The sequence below is a fragment of the Panthera uncia genome (genome assembly GCF_023721935.1).
Source record: "Panthera uncia isolate 11264 chromosome C1 unlocalized genomic scaffold, Puncia_PCG_1.0 HiC_scaffold_3, whole genome shotgun sequence".
Lineage (NCBI taxonomy): Eukaryota > Metazoa > Chordata > Mammalia > Carnivora > Felidae > Panthera > Panthera uncia.
The window spans coordinates 46,418,573-46,432,976 of record NW_026057584.1 but is presented as its reverse complement, the minus strand read 5'-3'; the positions used below and the strand labels follow the sequence as shown (position 1 = coordinate 46,432,976).

General features: G+C 33.1%; 1 protein-coding gene across 3 annotated transcripts in view; it reads right to left on the bottom strand.

Moving 5' to 3' along the window:
- CALCRL (calcitonin receptor like receptor) overlaps positions 1–4,115 on the bottom strand; it is a 103,675-nt gene extending 99,560 nt beyond the window's left edge. Inside the window, exon 1 of one of the 3 annotated variants that reach the window (XM_049615367.1) lies at positions 3,871–4,115. The gene's annotated coding sequence lies outside the window, so the exon portion shown is untranslated. The remainder of the gene's footprint in view (positions 1–3,870) is intronic. The other 2 variants (XM_049615366.1, XM_049615365.1) reach the window with 2 other exon arrangements.
- Positions 4,116–14,404: the final 10,289 nt, after the last annotated feature.

Here is a 14,404-nt window from a genome sequence, read left to right as displayed (position 1 = left end):
TATAATACTAATTAGACATGAAAAAATAATAATCTAGATTTATTGAAGACTTTCCTGTTTAAACGAAATGGCAATATAATGTATGAAAATATATTTCCTGTTATTTAAATAGGTTTGTTGACTTAATTATCATATATCTAATTATATGTTCTTCCTAAATCACACTAGCTCAGTATTTACATTTCAAACTGTACAATTAAATGCAGTCTGCATTTTACTTCTTCGATTTTATACTAATTAAGACTATACATCTTCCAAGTTATGAACCAAATTACAGGGAGGTAAATCAAAGGCGTGAAAATCATCCAGATACTTTTTATTCTTAAGGTTTTATTTTATTTTATTTTATTTTATTTTATTTTATTTTTGAGAGAGAAAGAGTGCAGTAGGGGCAGATAAAAAGGGAGAGAGAAAATCCCAAGAAGGCTCCGTTTTGTCAGCGCAGAGCCCCATGCGGTGCTCATTCTGATGACTGTGAGATCATGACCTGAGCTGAAATCAAGAGTCAGTTGTTTAACTGCCTGACCCCGCCCCCAGGAGTCCCAAGATACTTTGAGGTGTGTAACTGCTATTGATGAAGGAATTTGGATAGGAATGATTGTTTATGTGAATAAATGGGAAAATGATTGAAATATCTTGTTGGTATGTAACCCTGATCTTGTGTTTCTGGTACATTCTTATTTTCCATAACTTCATCAAAACATTTTCTTATATTAAATGAACAGATTTTTTGAAATAATTTAATAATGCAGCAGGGTAGAAGTACTTTGGTAGAAAAAGAGAGCTTTCCTAAGAAATTATAAATGTTTATGGTTCATGCGTGGGCTTTAAACCCAGATACAGACAAATGTTTTATATAGCTGGGTACTGGCTTTTCATATTAAGTGTATTCTCTGATAGTCTGATTGAGTCAAGAACACAGAGGTGTTACAAATTTGACTCTGAGTGTCTTTCATTAACACCATTGCAATGATATAACTTATGTTTTGGGGTTAATAGCATCTCTGAATACGAAACAAAGATAAGATAGAGAATAAAGCCAATGACTTCAAATAATGTCCTTTGAATATATTTGTGTTTTGAAAAGTTGGTATCGTAATCATGATATCTCTAAAACAGAATTATTTTTTCAAGCTGTGTTCAAAATCATACATAGAGTATAAAATCAGTTTTGTTTCATGAATGTATATTTTGATCCTTTAATTTTTTTTGTTAATTTTTGTATAAATATCTGTAAGATAATTCTTAAAAATTAAGGTACTATCAAATTTTAACCATGGAGAGAAAAGTTGAAAGCAACATAGTGTTATAGTTGTTACAAAAATGATGTAAGTTAGAAATATATACTAATACTATTAACAGAAGTTTGATTAGTTTTATGAGTTTATCAAATAATTTATCCACATTAGCATAAAGCATATAAAATCATCTTTTTTTGTCTTAATATTATTTTGAATTTCTTACTGAAATAAATTTGGTGTGTACAAAATAATGGTAAATATATACGATGAATGTGAAGATTCTCATAAATATGCTAGGGTGTTGATTCCATTTAAACGTATCCTAGGCATCACCAGTAGGTAAAGTATATACACGGTGGTCATTCATTTAACATCATTTTTAAAACTACAGAATCAATTCTAATTTCTTTTTTATTTTCCTGTTTTCCCAATCTTTTTTTCAAATTGAATGAGTAGTTTTATATATTCTAACATTTTTACATAGTTTAATAAAACAATATTTTGGAATGTGCTAATATATATTAGGGGAGGAAAGACCTTGTAGTGGTAACCAAAAGCATATCTCTTAAAGATAACTGAATATTGCAGGTAAAACAGACTTTAACTCACATTATTCTTACAATTTCTCAACCCTATGTTTCATTTTCCATATTTATAACTGGCCTTAGACACTGCATTGCTTTTACGATCCCATAGCATCTAGAAAAATAAGTGAATTCTTTATGGCTGAAAGCATGCATTGATCCTCTGATACTCTCTTATCATTAAAGAAAACAAAATTTAGAATATAATAATATGAGTTCTTATTTCAAATGTTCAATTATTTTCTCAAATAATAAGTCTTTGCCTAATGACCTTCAAAATTCGTTACCTAGTGTTTCTCAACAGTATTTTCTGAAAATAAAAATTATAAACCACACTATTAGTACAGTTAACAAAAATTTAATTGTTATGGAAGAAAATTATGGGTTTTTGGTTAGCAATTAAATAAAAATTAGATATGTGTGGGGAGTGCCTTATTAAAAATATTATATTAATATAATATCTCCTTCTAAGAAAATAATGTAAATTAAAAATAATGCTATTTTAATTTTTATTACTAACCCATGGCATGGGATTAGGCATTTAATGTGTTCTTTTCATTTCCTTCCCTAATTACCTAATGGCTATTTACAAAGTCACATTCTAAAAACACTTTTTCTAATTCTACGCATGTGTCAGGGCATTCAAAACAGTTAATGGTTGAAAGGCGATAGGAAATCAGCCACAATATTTTTAAGAATCACAAAATAAAAGGCTTAATTGAAGTTTCCATTATTTGGAGAAATTTGTGGAAAAATTGAGTAGAAAATTATGAGGGAGTTACTCAGAATAAGTTTGTTGTACACTGTTAATGTGCCAGATTATGGGTGATTAAGTACAGGATTTCTCCACTGAAGGACATTCTGCACAGTATAATTACATAGGTAAGAAAGAATATAGACACAGATAAATTATGTCAATCAATATAATTTGAACCCAAATCTGACACTTAATTTTTATATAAGTAAATTATATCAATCAATATAATTTGAACCCAAATCTGACATCTAATTTTTCTTAGTAACAAATTTGTGACATCTCTATACCAACACTTAAGTAGGCAATAGTTTCTTAATAGTCCTGGACAGTCTATACTGGTGAAGGAAGCATTAACAGATGTTTCATCTCAACATTACTGTAAGTTTTTTTCTGGAAATTCTTTTTTAAAAAATACACACTTTAATTTCTCTGTTTAATAATCTGCTATACTTATTTGGAAAAACTTTGTCACTTTTCTTTATTCACAGTTATCTCTATTTCACGCCGTCCCCCCAAAAGCTTGCAGAGAGATACCAGAGAAATTGAAGCAATGCATTGTTAGCTAAAGAGTTGTAAAATTATACTTAATGTGGAAATAACATTTTCTTAATCCTAGCTGGGATTTTTTCTCTTTTGTAGCCCACCCCCTGATCAGATACAGCGGAAACAATTCAGGGTTAGTAAGAGAGAGACTTAAGCACATCTAGCCACAATGAACAGTGAAAATTCTATTAGTTCAATAGCCAGAGATATATGTGCAAATAAAAGGCAAATAGAAGACACATATAATAATAATTCCAAAGTGATTACTTTTCTTTTTAATTCTCCATTTTGTTCAATTTTGCAGAGACTCCAAGACCCCATAAGTAGTTATTCTTCTCCCCCCCCTTCTCAGAGTACTAACTGTATAAAAAGTTTAAAGACCCTTCCTGGGGGGAAAATGTTTTCCAGCTGTCAAAATTTAAGCTTAGCTAATAGTAGAGCTAATTTTAAAAGGCATTGTTCCCTGATTAAGATATTTGTTTAGAAGTATGCTTTTTAATCCATTTAGATTTTTATTACTTGCTAAATTTATCTTCTAGAATATCACTGTGCATAATAACATCTAGTAGTAATAGATTTTGTATACATTTGGGAGTAATACACTGTAGTTTCTTTAAAATGTGAAATAAATGAGAATATGTTTCAATATTATTTCAATGTCATTAAATTCCACAGTAGGAACATTGCCAAACTAAATGAGAATACTATTCAGGATACATATATTTATTCTGAATAGTGTACTTACCCAGCACAGCTTCTAAGGAAATTCTTGGTGAAATATTCTTAGGATGGAATTTGATTTTCTGAGATTCCGCAGAAGAGATTTACCCCCAGGCAAGGTGGGGAAGAGTGAAAGCTTTGCAATGTAATCCTGCAGGCAGGGTCAGGTCCAGTGAACAGAGCCTGATGATCCTAAATCAGGAGGTGATACTCTCTGCTGGAGAGGGAGGGTTGTTCTGAGTGGATTGGAAGTGTTGTCACATTGTATGTGCTCAGCAGCAGAAGGGAAACATCAGAGCTTCCTGTTACATCACTCTGACCCCGCCTGCAGTTAGTGTTAGGTTACTTTCTTTCTCAAATAGCATACCCCAGGAAAGCAGCACTCCTTTCTTATTCTGAGACAAGAGCAAGAAGCAGCCTGAACAGACAGAGATCATATGCTGTATGAATACATTGTTAGCAGCCAAAGCTGGCTGCATTTCACCTTGACTGAGTTCTGTTAGAACTTGCCACACAGAGCAGCCTGTGATTTGAAGGAAATCTGAATATAATATTCTGTTCCAAAATTAAAGGAGTTAGGGAAGTGTGTGTGTGTGTGTGTGTGTGTGTGTGTGTGTGTACTTTACAAAGCTTTGGGGAACTTTTATCTAACATGTCTTCTTCAAAAAGGAACACAAAAATAATACCTACCTCCATCATAATTAACTCTGTGATCCAACTTTTATTGAGATCTAATAATCAGAGTTATTAACTGATCAGGTTTTCACAATTAAATGATGAAACTTTATTCTGTAGGTTTTTAAACCTTTTTTTTCTTTGCCCATGACATAACTATGTGCGAGTGTGTCATGAACAAAACCATTGTGTGTATACATGTTGTGTGTGTGTATATACACATATACATAGAATGGTTTTTCATTATATGTAAGTATATGTTTTATGGAATAAACTTTTGAGAACATATAAATTTAAAATAATTGCACTTATTTTAAAATATTTAACTTGATTATGTTATCATCTATAAAATAAAATAATAATATATTACATTTATCCCTCAAAATAGCCATAACAAAAGTGCAGATAATTTATAAACATAATGGTTATGTAAAATATGTAACATGCTTTAATTTTTTAGAAGTTTTCTATCAAAACATAATTTTATTCCAAATGTGTTTAATAAATCATTGGACATTATCAGGGAAGAAAAATTTAAATTTGAAATGCACTTGTCTTGATAATATGGTAAATGTGTGAGATATGACAATAATCATAATCACTGAAATATAAACAACACTGGGCATAGATTTCCTCATCTGTAAAATAGATGAATCAAATAATATCTAAAATCATTTATATCTCTAAGACTTTGAGTCAACAAATTATGTAACAATTAGAAATAGATAAGACACTACAATAATTATTCAATTCTTGGTAAATTTGAGATCAGAGGCACTGAAAACTTGGTAAATTCCTTCAATACAGGAACAAAATGAGATGCTCATACTTTCTATCGACTAATAAAGGAGGACAAGGCAACATTAATTAAAGGGATACCATGTTTCTTAAGCAGTATGCTCCTGTTGACATTTTTATTACCTGGATCCATGGAAGAAACTTATTCCACAATCTTTGATTTTAAGATCAATAGGATCAAGGTGAAAAAAAATACATATAAAAATAGGTTACATACTAATCCCTGTTGGTTTATAGTTAAAAGACCTGCAAGAAACTGAGTTATACCCATCTGGTCATTGAGAAAGAGAAATAACCAGAGAGTTAAATTGCCAGGTTATAGAATATTGTGTTTCCAGTTACAGTTTGGTTAGCTTTGCTTCAGGAGGCTGCTGAGATGTACTTCATTTTGAGCTATTTCCTTCAGCCTGTGAGAGGAGAAGTCAATGTTGCAGATTATGACTGGCTCCACTAAGAAGAGTTGTTTAATCAAAATACTGCTGTAGATATTTCCAGATGAAAGCTTTACTGAATTTTGCTATTGAGGCAGCACATTGCTTAGGAAACCACTAAGAAAGAAGTAGAAAACACTGGGATTGGACCCAGACACATGAAATTCCAGTCCTGGTTCTGACACTCTCTAGTGTGACCCTGACAAAACTTTTTAGGTCTTGGTGTTCTCATCTTAAAATTCAGAAGAGAATAAAAAAATAGATTTTAGTATCTGAACGATCCGTCCATGTCTTCTCATCTTCCATGCTTTATATAATATCTGACCCCTGGAAAGAGATTAATATAACTTTTGAACTTAAGTTATGAAAAACTAAACTTTTCCCAATAAGTGTGCAAAAGCATTAATATTGTTTTCAAAGATTCGTTTGTTTCATTTGTCCAACACTAGTAAAGTCTAGTGCATAAAAAAAACCTATGCTTTGAACTTATGTCTTAAGACTCTTACACCAATGCTCTTTCTCCTCAACATCAAGTGCTATACTAAATGGGAAGGCAAATAGAAGTTATAATATTTATATTTAAATGATTGGTCAGGCCATGGTTATAGTCCATGAAGACTCTAGGATAATTTTTATCAGTATTATCTACAAGACTTATTTAGAGGTAATAGGCAAATTGCACCCCACTTAAGAGTTGTCATTTTCTAAACTCCAAATGAAATAAATGGCATTGAGGACTTCCATGGAGGCGTGGAGGCACAAGACAAAATATAGGTAATGCCAACTCTCAAGTACACACTGAAATATGATGAAAAATATTTAAGAAAATGCAGCAGAACAAAATGAAAATATTTCAATAATCAATGTAGCGATTCTTAGGCAATATGGTATTAATCAACACATTAATTCCATCTTATGTATTTCATATATATATATATATAAAGTAATCTTTTCCCATAACAGATTGAAGACACTTGCAAGCATTTAATAGTGAGCAAGCTTGTTTTTTGAACTAGAATGCTGTACCAGTTATGTTGAGGAGCTAAGGAAAAAATGGGATGTGTCCTACTCTCTAGTTGTTTAAATCACGGATGGACTAGCACATAGAGATTCAAGCACCAAATTCTCGGTAGTTAGCAACTCACGCTACAAACACAGAGTCTAGATATAACCACGCAGATACTGTCAATAGTGGTTTCTATAGAACTGGGGAATAATGTATAATTGAAGAATGACATATATAATGATAGTCATAGTTGTCTATTTCAGAGTCTTACATGCAGGCTTGTGCCTACATTGGTGGTCCCACGTAAGGCTCCCAAGTGCCATGGTCCCACAGTAATGAATACCAATTACCATGTGAAATGCACTTTGACTCATACCAGGGGAAGCTAACTCAAAATCTCTGGAATACTGTTTATATTCTTTTACTAAGGTAGCCAAATGAATAAAAAAATGTGGTTTGACAAATTTAGGTCTCTACCGGCTTAACTGACCACTTATTTTGAATTTGTGTAGCTACAGCCTTGGAGCATAGTTCTGCCATAAAAATAAACAGGACAAAACAAAACACTTTTACATAAAACCTATTACGGACAGACTACCTCTAGTGAGAATGCAAGAAAGATCTTTAAAAATGATTTCCATGATTGTGTTGTGAGTTAATAGGTTTCAGGTATTATGTTGTAAGTTAATAATTCCTATGTTCACAATTGTCTGCAAGCCATCACTTATACTCGGAGATAATTTATGCAGTCAACAAAATTATGCATACTATGCTTTATTAAAAATGTACCAACAATTTGAGAAGAAACACATAATTTTTATAATCTTTACATCAAAAAATTCTACTAAGGAAATAAGTTGACCTGACCTTTTATTATTTTACCTTACAATCGCTTAGCAGATTTAAAGTTATTTCATTGCTAAATGAATTGCATTTAGTAAAAGGAACGAGATCCAATGACTAGGCCATTAAGAGTGAATATGCTGTTTTTTACTATTAAACCAAACAGCTGATTTTTGGTTCTAATTGTACACATAACTTATCATCTTCAAGGACGTTATAATGTTATTGTTAAAATATCTCCCATGACTACAAATTTGAGAAAGAGCAGAAAACTCTGAATTTTAAATGAGTAACATTACATCCATATATACATAAATAAAACTATTTTGTTAATCTATAGATAGTATTTCTTCTAGTATTTTATAATGTGTTTTCCCAAGAGAGTCAAATAACAAATCAAAAACAATTGGCTAAAAGTCTGCTTATTCTTTTCATTATTCTTATTCATTATTCTTATTAAGTATTCTTGGATTTGGATCTCTCAAGAAAATCAATATTTTTTATAGATATTCATGATTGTTTGAGCCTCTCCTCTTCCAAAAGGAAGAACCCTTGCTAGAATAAAGAGCTGACACTGGCAAATGAGCTATGACATAGACTAATTCAAAATGAACATTTCAATATAACAAAATTATAAATTCTCACTTAAATGAGGGTACAAAATGACCTTTCCAAGAATGAACACCATTAATTATGGTGACATTATGCCTCAGTTTGCTAGGTTAGTCCCAGTTCATATTTCCACACTCAAAACTGTCATGATTTGAATGTAAAAGTATATATATGATCACCTTAGCCATACTTATGCATATTGCACTGACAAGTGGTAGCATAAATATTGAGAAGAATTCCTTTGCAAACTTGAGTCTCCTTTCCCAGAAGAGTTTAAAATAGTTCTTCCTATTTCTAGGATAGTTTTAGTTGGCATTGAAAAAGATGCCCTTTTCGTCTCTAGATATGTATTTATTGTGAATTTTTGCTGAATTGCTTATTTGCAGAATGTCAATCTTGATTACAAAAATAAACTGTTTATTTAATTTTAAGCTTATGTGTGTTGACATAAGTAGCATAAGATTAAATGACCATGTCTTAAGTTCTAAAGATGCCAAATAGTATGAACGTTCTCCCACTACAGACTTTTTTATTCAGCTATTGTCATACTTATAAAACTTGTAAAGTTACTAGTAATTTATATGTTTCTCTTCAATAATTTACTCATGTTTAACATCACTCTGTTGTATACAGTGGAAGTTTTTAAACATAAAGGAAGTGGAATTATATACAGTACATATATTAAAGAGTGCTACAACATATTTGACTAAAAATTCTCAATACCTTTGAGAAACCAGCAGATACTTTACACTTAGCTTTGAGGAGTGAGGTATCCGCAGTCTCATCCTGCCATCTAGTGTTAAGCAGTGTCACATTGTAAAAAGCTGCTTTCTAAGTGAATAATGAAATTCTTTTTTTCTCTGACAAAAAATCCCAACAACTAGGAAAGATCACTAAGAAAATATTCTGAAGCACTTAACTAGGTTTACAGTGGGCAGGTATTTACTGTAGACTATACAATTAAAGTATCAACTTATATATAGTGGAAAAAAGTACATCATAAAATATTTAGATACAAAGACAAAACAATAAATATATGTTAAAACATAATATAAACAAAAAATACGAATTAAAAAGACATACTATCTTTTGTCTTCCAATGAATGTGTACATGAGGTGCATATATAATATATATATTTAAATATTGATTTAAATATACACAATGCTGAAGCCCATGGCTAGGCTAGAGGGGATTAACTCCTATGTATCTGACCAGGAATACAAATCAGATCTTCAAAAGCTCACAACAGAGTGACAGTGTCTCTGACATCTGACAAATGAAGCCCTCACCATATCCAAGCATGAAAAATATACATTCCACCACTGTATGTTAGAAAAAAATCAATTGCTAATTGGCTATAATCCTGTTCTGGCCTAATACAACGGACACTTGAGAGAGACATTATTTGGGGGCATAATTATTACATCCAAGCTCTATCTCTATAAACATTTGTATCATAAGAAAGTAAGTTTCTGAACAATAACCATCCATAAAACACATATTAATTGATCATCTACCATATGCCAACATTTGGATAGATACCAGAAGTACAAAATTTGGTAATAGAGGCATGATCCTTGATCTGAAAGAATTTACTTTCTATCCTCAGGTAGACATTTAGAAAAATATACTTATTTTTGCTTATATTGCTTAAACATTCAGATTCTAAAAAGCACTACGTTCAATGACTAAAACAGGTGAGCACTGAATAGAAGGAAGGGGGGATGGAGGGAGAACATATTTCCTATAGAAAAGTACTTTCTCTGAAGATAATAATTACTCTGGAACCTAGAAGGGGAGAAATATGAAGCATTCTATAGATTAGAAAGAAGTCTGAAGTAGAGCTTCCCAGATGAGAGCTTGAGAGGATTCAGATGCCACAGTAATTGCTGGAGGAATGCTCTTCAGACTTTAGGCAAAAGCAGTAAGGGAAGGAAGCAGATTTGGGGAAAAAAAAAACAAACATGCGGTGAGCAAACACGTGGTCTCAAGTAAACTCTGGATTTGGCCTAAACAATAGGGATAGGGATCTGGAATGTAATCTGAACGACAGAGTTGGCCTCCCTTGATGCAAGGGAATCCCTCTTTAGCAGGTCCTTGTTAGTCATTGTATGAGCCACTCTGGGAGTGGGAGTGCGAGGAGTGCTTTCAAGGGAAAGAACTACCATCAGCTGAGCACAGTTTGGAGAAGGATGCAGCTGAGGGCTATTAGCAGCCAATTCTCCCAACAACTGGGAGATGAGTTACCGGCTCAGTAAAAGAATGTGGGAGGGGGCATCAGAACAGAGTTTGCTGGAAGACTATTGCAAGTAAACAAAACCTGTCCAGGTGGTGCACCTAGAGTCTGGAGACCAGTGAGCAAGAAGGGAGTCCCACACGAATACATCAGGACATAAGTTGTAGGACCTTGTAGACTGTGGTAAGGAATTTGTATTTATTCTATTTGCTGGGTCAGGCAATCCAAATCAAGTTTTATGCTTTGTTCTGGTGCAGTTGGGTATGGCTGGGGTGGCGGGGCTGGGTGAGGAGGCAAGTCCAAAAACTTTTCCTTTGAAACGTTTCCATGTCTTTCTGAAAGGCTATTAATTGAAGTTAATGTCCATAGTGTTAACCATGGTTCCTCTTATGTGGTATTCTTAAAATCCCCTTCTCATAGTATTTGTGGATATTCAGAAAATAAAAATACCACAATTGAAGGGCTCTCTTTTTTGGGGTTAATTGTAAAGCATAAAAACAAATTCAATAGTGAATTGTAGTAATTAGTATATTTCAAAGTACTTAACATCTAGTAGTGCTGCTGGGTCTCTGTTCTGTTTTAGGGGAAGTTGAGGAGGAAAAACAATGTTGATAACCTGTCATTTTTGCAGAAATATGCTATATGCTTTAGATATTTTCTGTAACTCTGTGAGGATTTTATATTCACTCATCAGATGAGGGAACAGAATCTTAGTAACTTTTTACAACTGGAAATTGGTAGAACTGGAACTTGAAACCTAAGTGGTTTAGTTTTTAAACCTGTCCTTCTTTACAACATTATCAGCAAAATATTTAACCTGGCAAACTACTTCAGATAGTTTTGGAAGAAAATTGTATGGAATATAAGTCAAGTGATATTGGTTACCGGGGCTTCAGTTAGATAATTCCACATAGGAAAAAAAAAATGAGTATTAGCAAGAGAGGAAAGCAAAGCACAGTGTTTAGAAAATTTACCGGAAAGATTCCACACTAGGTTAGCTATTTTTCTGTTTCAATATATTCGTATTCTGGTTTGTATCCAGATCATGCATTTTTCAATATTATTCATATATGAATGCTAGTGTAAGTTTTTGAATATTTGAGAGAATTACACAAGGAATAATGGTGGTCATTTAAAAAAAAATAATGCTTGTTTATTTTTAAGAGAGACAGAGGATGAGCAGGGGAGGGGCAAAGAGAGAGGGAGACACAGAATCCTAAGAAGGTTCCTGGCTCTGAGCTGACAGCACAGAGCCCAACGCGGGGTTCAAACTCACGAACCGTGAGATCATGAGCTGAGCCAGTCGGACACTCAACTGACTGAGCCACCCAGGTGCTCCAGTGGTGGTCATTTTTTAAACTCAAAATCTCGTAGAAACATGAGACACATTTAAAAATTGTAAGATAGGTTTTATGTAGGTTCAGTAGAGAAATAAAAAAAAAAAATTCACTGATTTTACCATTTTACCCGTGTCCTAGAACTTTCCACATTAAAAAATATTTTAGCAACTCTTAGGCAATTATTTCAAAAACAAATTACTAAACGTTTTAAATATTCGCAAATATATAATTTTTACATTTTTCTCAGTTAACCTTAAGAGCACTTACATCAATTCCATTTCTCATATTATAAAATTGTTATTTTAGTGAACATTTACCTAAAAGTTCCTACTTTAACTTTTATTGCTTGACTTATTTGAGTAATTGTTAGAGCTCAGAGACTATTCAAAATATTATATATTCAACATATCCTAGTACCAGTAGTTACCATTTTATTGAAGATTTACGATGTAGCAAGCACTATGTTGAATACACATGTGCTCTTACATACCCTCATAATCATTTCACAATAGGGACACCAAGGCTTAACAATCTTAAATCCAAGTTAATTTGAATCCAAATCCTATGCTTTTCATTATTTTATTTGATTTGTTTTTTGTTTTTCTCTTCCATAATTGAAAAATAGTACTCATTTGTGTCTGACAGTTTATTGAAGCTGTGAGATATACTATTTTTTAAAGATTTTCTTCCTTCATTGATTGTATACGTGTGTAGTTTGTGAAGGAGAAAAAGAGAATATGCAGAGTTAAATTAAAAAATTTCCTAACCTATATTAGCTTACAATTCCAAAGACTTTCTCCTTGAACAATAGCAGATACTTTGAGTAAAAAATGGTAATTGTTTATTTCTTCTCTGAAGTAGAAATTTCTTGGCAAGATGGATCATTTAAGTAGCTCATAACTGTTCACATTTAGAAACTCTGGAAACTTCCCTAGGGTGATTTGCAAAATTGCAGAACATTTGTTCAGAGTGGGGAATATGTTTAAAAAAATAGACTATTGGAAAGTAAAAATTCCTTTTTTTTTTAATTTTTCATGTTTATTTTTAAGAGAGAGAGACAGAACATGAGTAGGGGAGGGACAGAGAGCGGGAGAGAGACACAGAACCCGAGGCCAACTCTAGGCTCTGAGCTATCGGTACAAAGCCTGACGCGGGGCTTGAACCTAAGAACCCGAGATCATGACATGACCTCAACTGACTGAGCCACCCAGGCACCCCTGAAAAGTAAAAATTCTTCAATTCTAATTCCAAAAATTGATGAAGAAGGAAGTAACAGTTTCCTCTGGCTTCTAACTTGAGAGCCCTTGCAACTTAAGTGTTCGGTATATTAGAATTATACCCTCTGTGAAAATACAGATTAAACATGGATTAAAACCCCAAAGATCTACAGGTTCGTAATTGATTTAGCTGATGTTATCGCATAAAGAGAAGCACAGCAAATGAAGAATAGCAAATCATCAATAATGCTGACAGGGATGAGTTAATTTTGGCTACAATTGGATTTGCTTAAAACAGAATAAGTCTTATATCGAAATAAAAGATTTTGGTACTAGAGATAATTTATTTTCACTAAGCTTTGCTAGTACCTCTAAGAATGATTTCAAAAAGATTAAATACTTTAAAAATTATTTCAAAACTTTCCATGGGCTTGAAATGCCTTGATGACTTAGTGTAAATCAGAAGCACATGTATTATTTCTAGAATGCATATAATCTTTTATTTTTTATTATTTTTTTTTTTTTTACGTTTATTTATTTTTGAGACAGAGAGAGACAAAGCATGAACGGGGGAGGGTCAGAGAGAGGGAGACACAGAATCTGAAACAGGCTCCAGGCTCTGAGCTGTCAGCACAGAGCCCGACGCGGGGCTCAAACTCACGGACCGCGAGATCATGACCTGAGCCGAAGTCGGCCGCTTAACCAACTGAGCCACCCAGGTGCCCCTAGAATGCATATAATCTTGAGAGGAAAAAAAGTTAATGGTTCAGAATTTTTTTAAATCATAAGCAAAACTGCAATGTTAAGGCATTCAGAATCTCCCAAAGTGATTGGAATCTGTAATCAATTGGAAGCTTCTCATACAATCTTCTGATGTTTGGGAATTGGGCACTGAAAAAGAAAATCTGTGATAGATGTAGTCAATTTGGAAATGGCGAGCTGCGTCAACATAGGCCAGCGTTGAAGAAATACAGGGGACCACTGAGAATGGACCACCTTATGCTAGAAGAGACGTGGTTATTAACAAGAGAAGAGCCAGGTCAATGGTGATTTTTGTCCTTTTGATCATGAGGCATCTTAACACTTTTCGGCTGTGTATTGGTGTTGAATGTTTTGAAATAGAGAACAGCCCCGTAAAATCCAAAAATACTAAAATTGGAAGAATTCTTATAGGTAGTCTAGTTCAGAACACGCATTTCAAATATGAGTAAATGTGGGCCTGAAAAAATTAGATGACCAAATCATCCACCAAGTAGTGTCTGTATTGGTACAAAAAACAGAATCTTAGTTCACATTCCAGAACTTTCCCCAAAGCCTCTGATGGAAGGCGAAAGCATTAAACACCTTTATTTTAATTAATGTTTGTTTTTCAGGAAGCATTACAGGCACATAATTGAAAG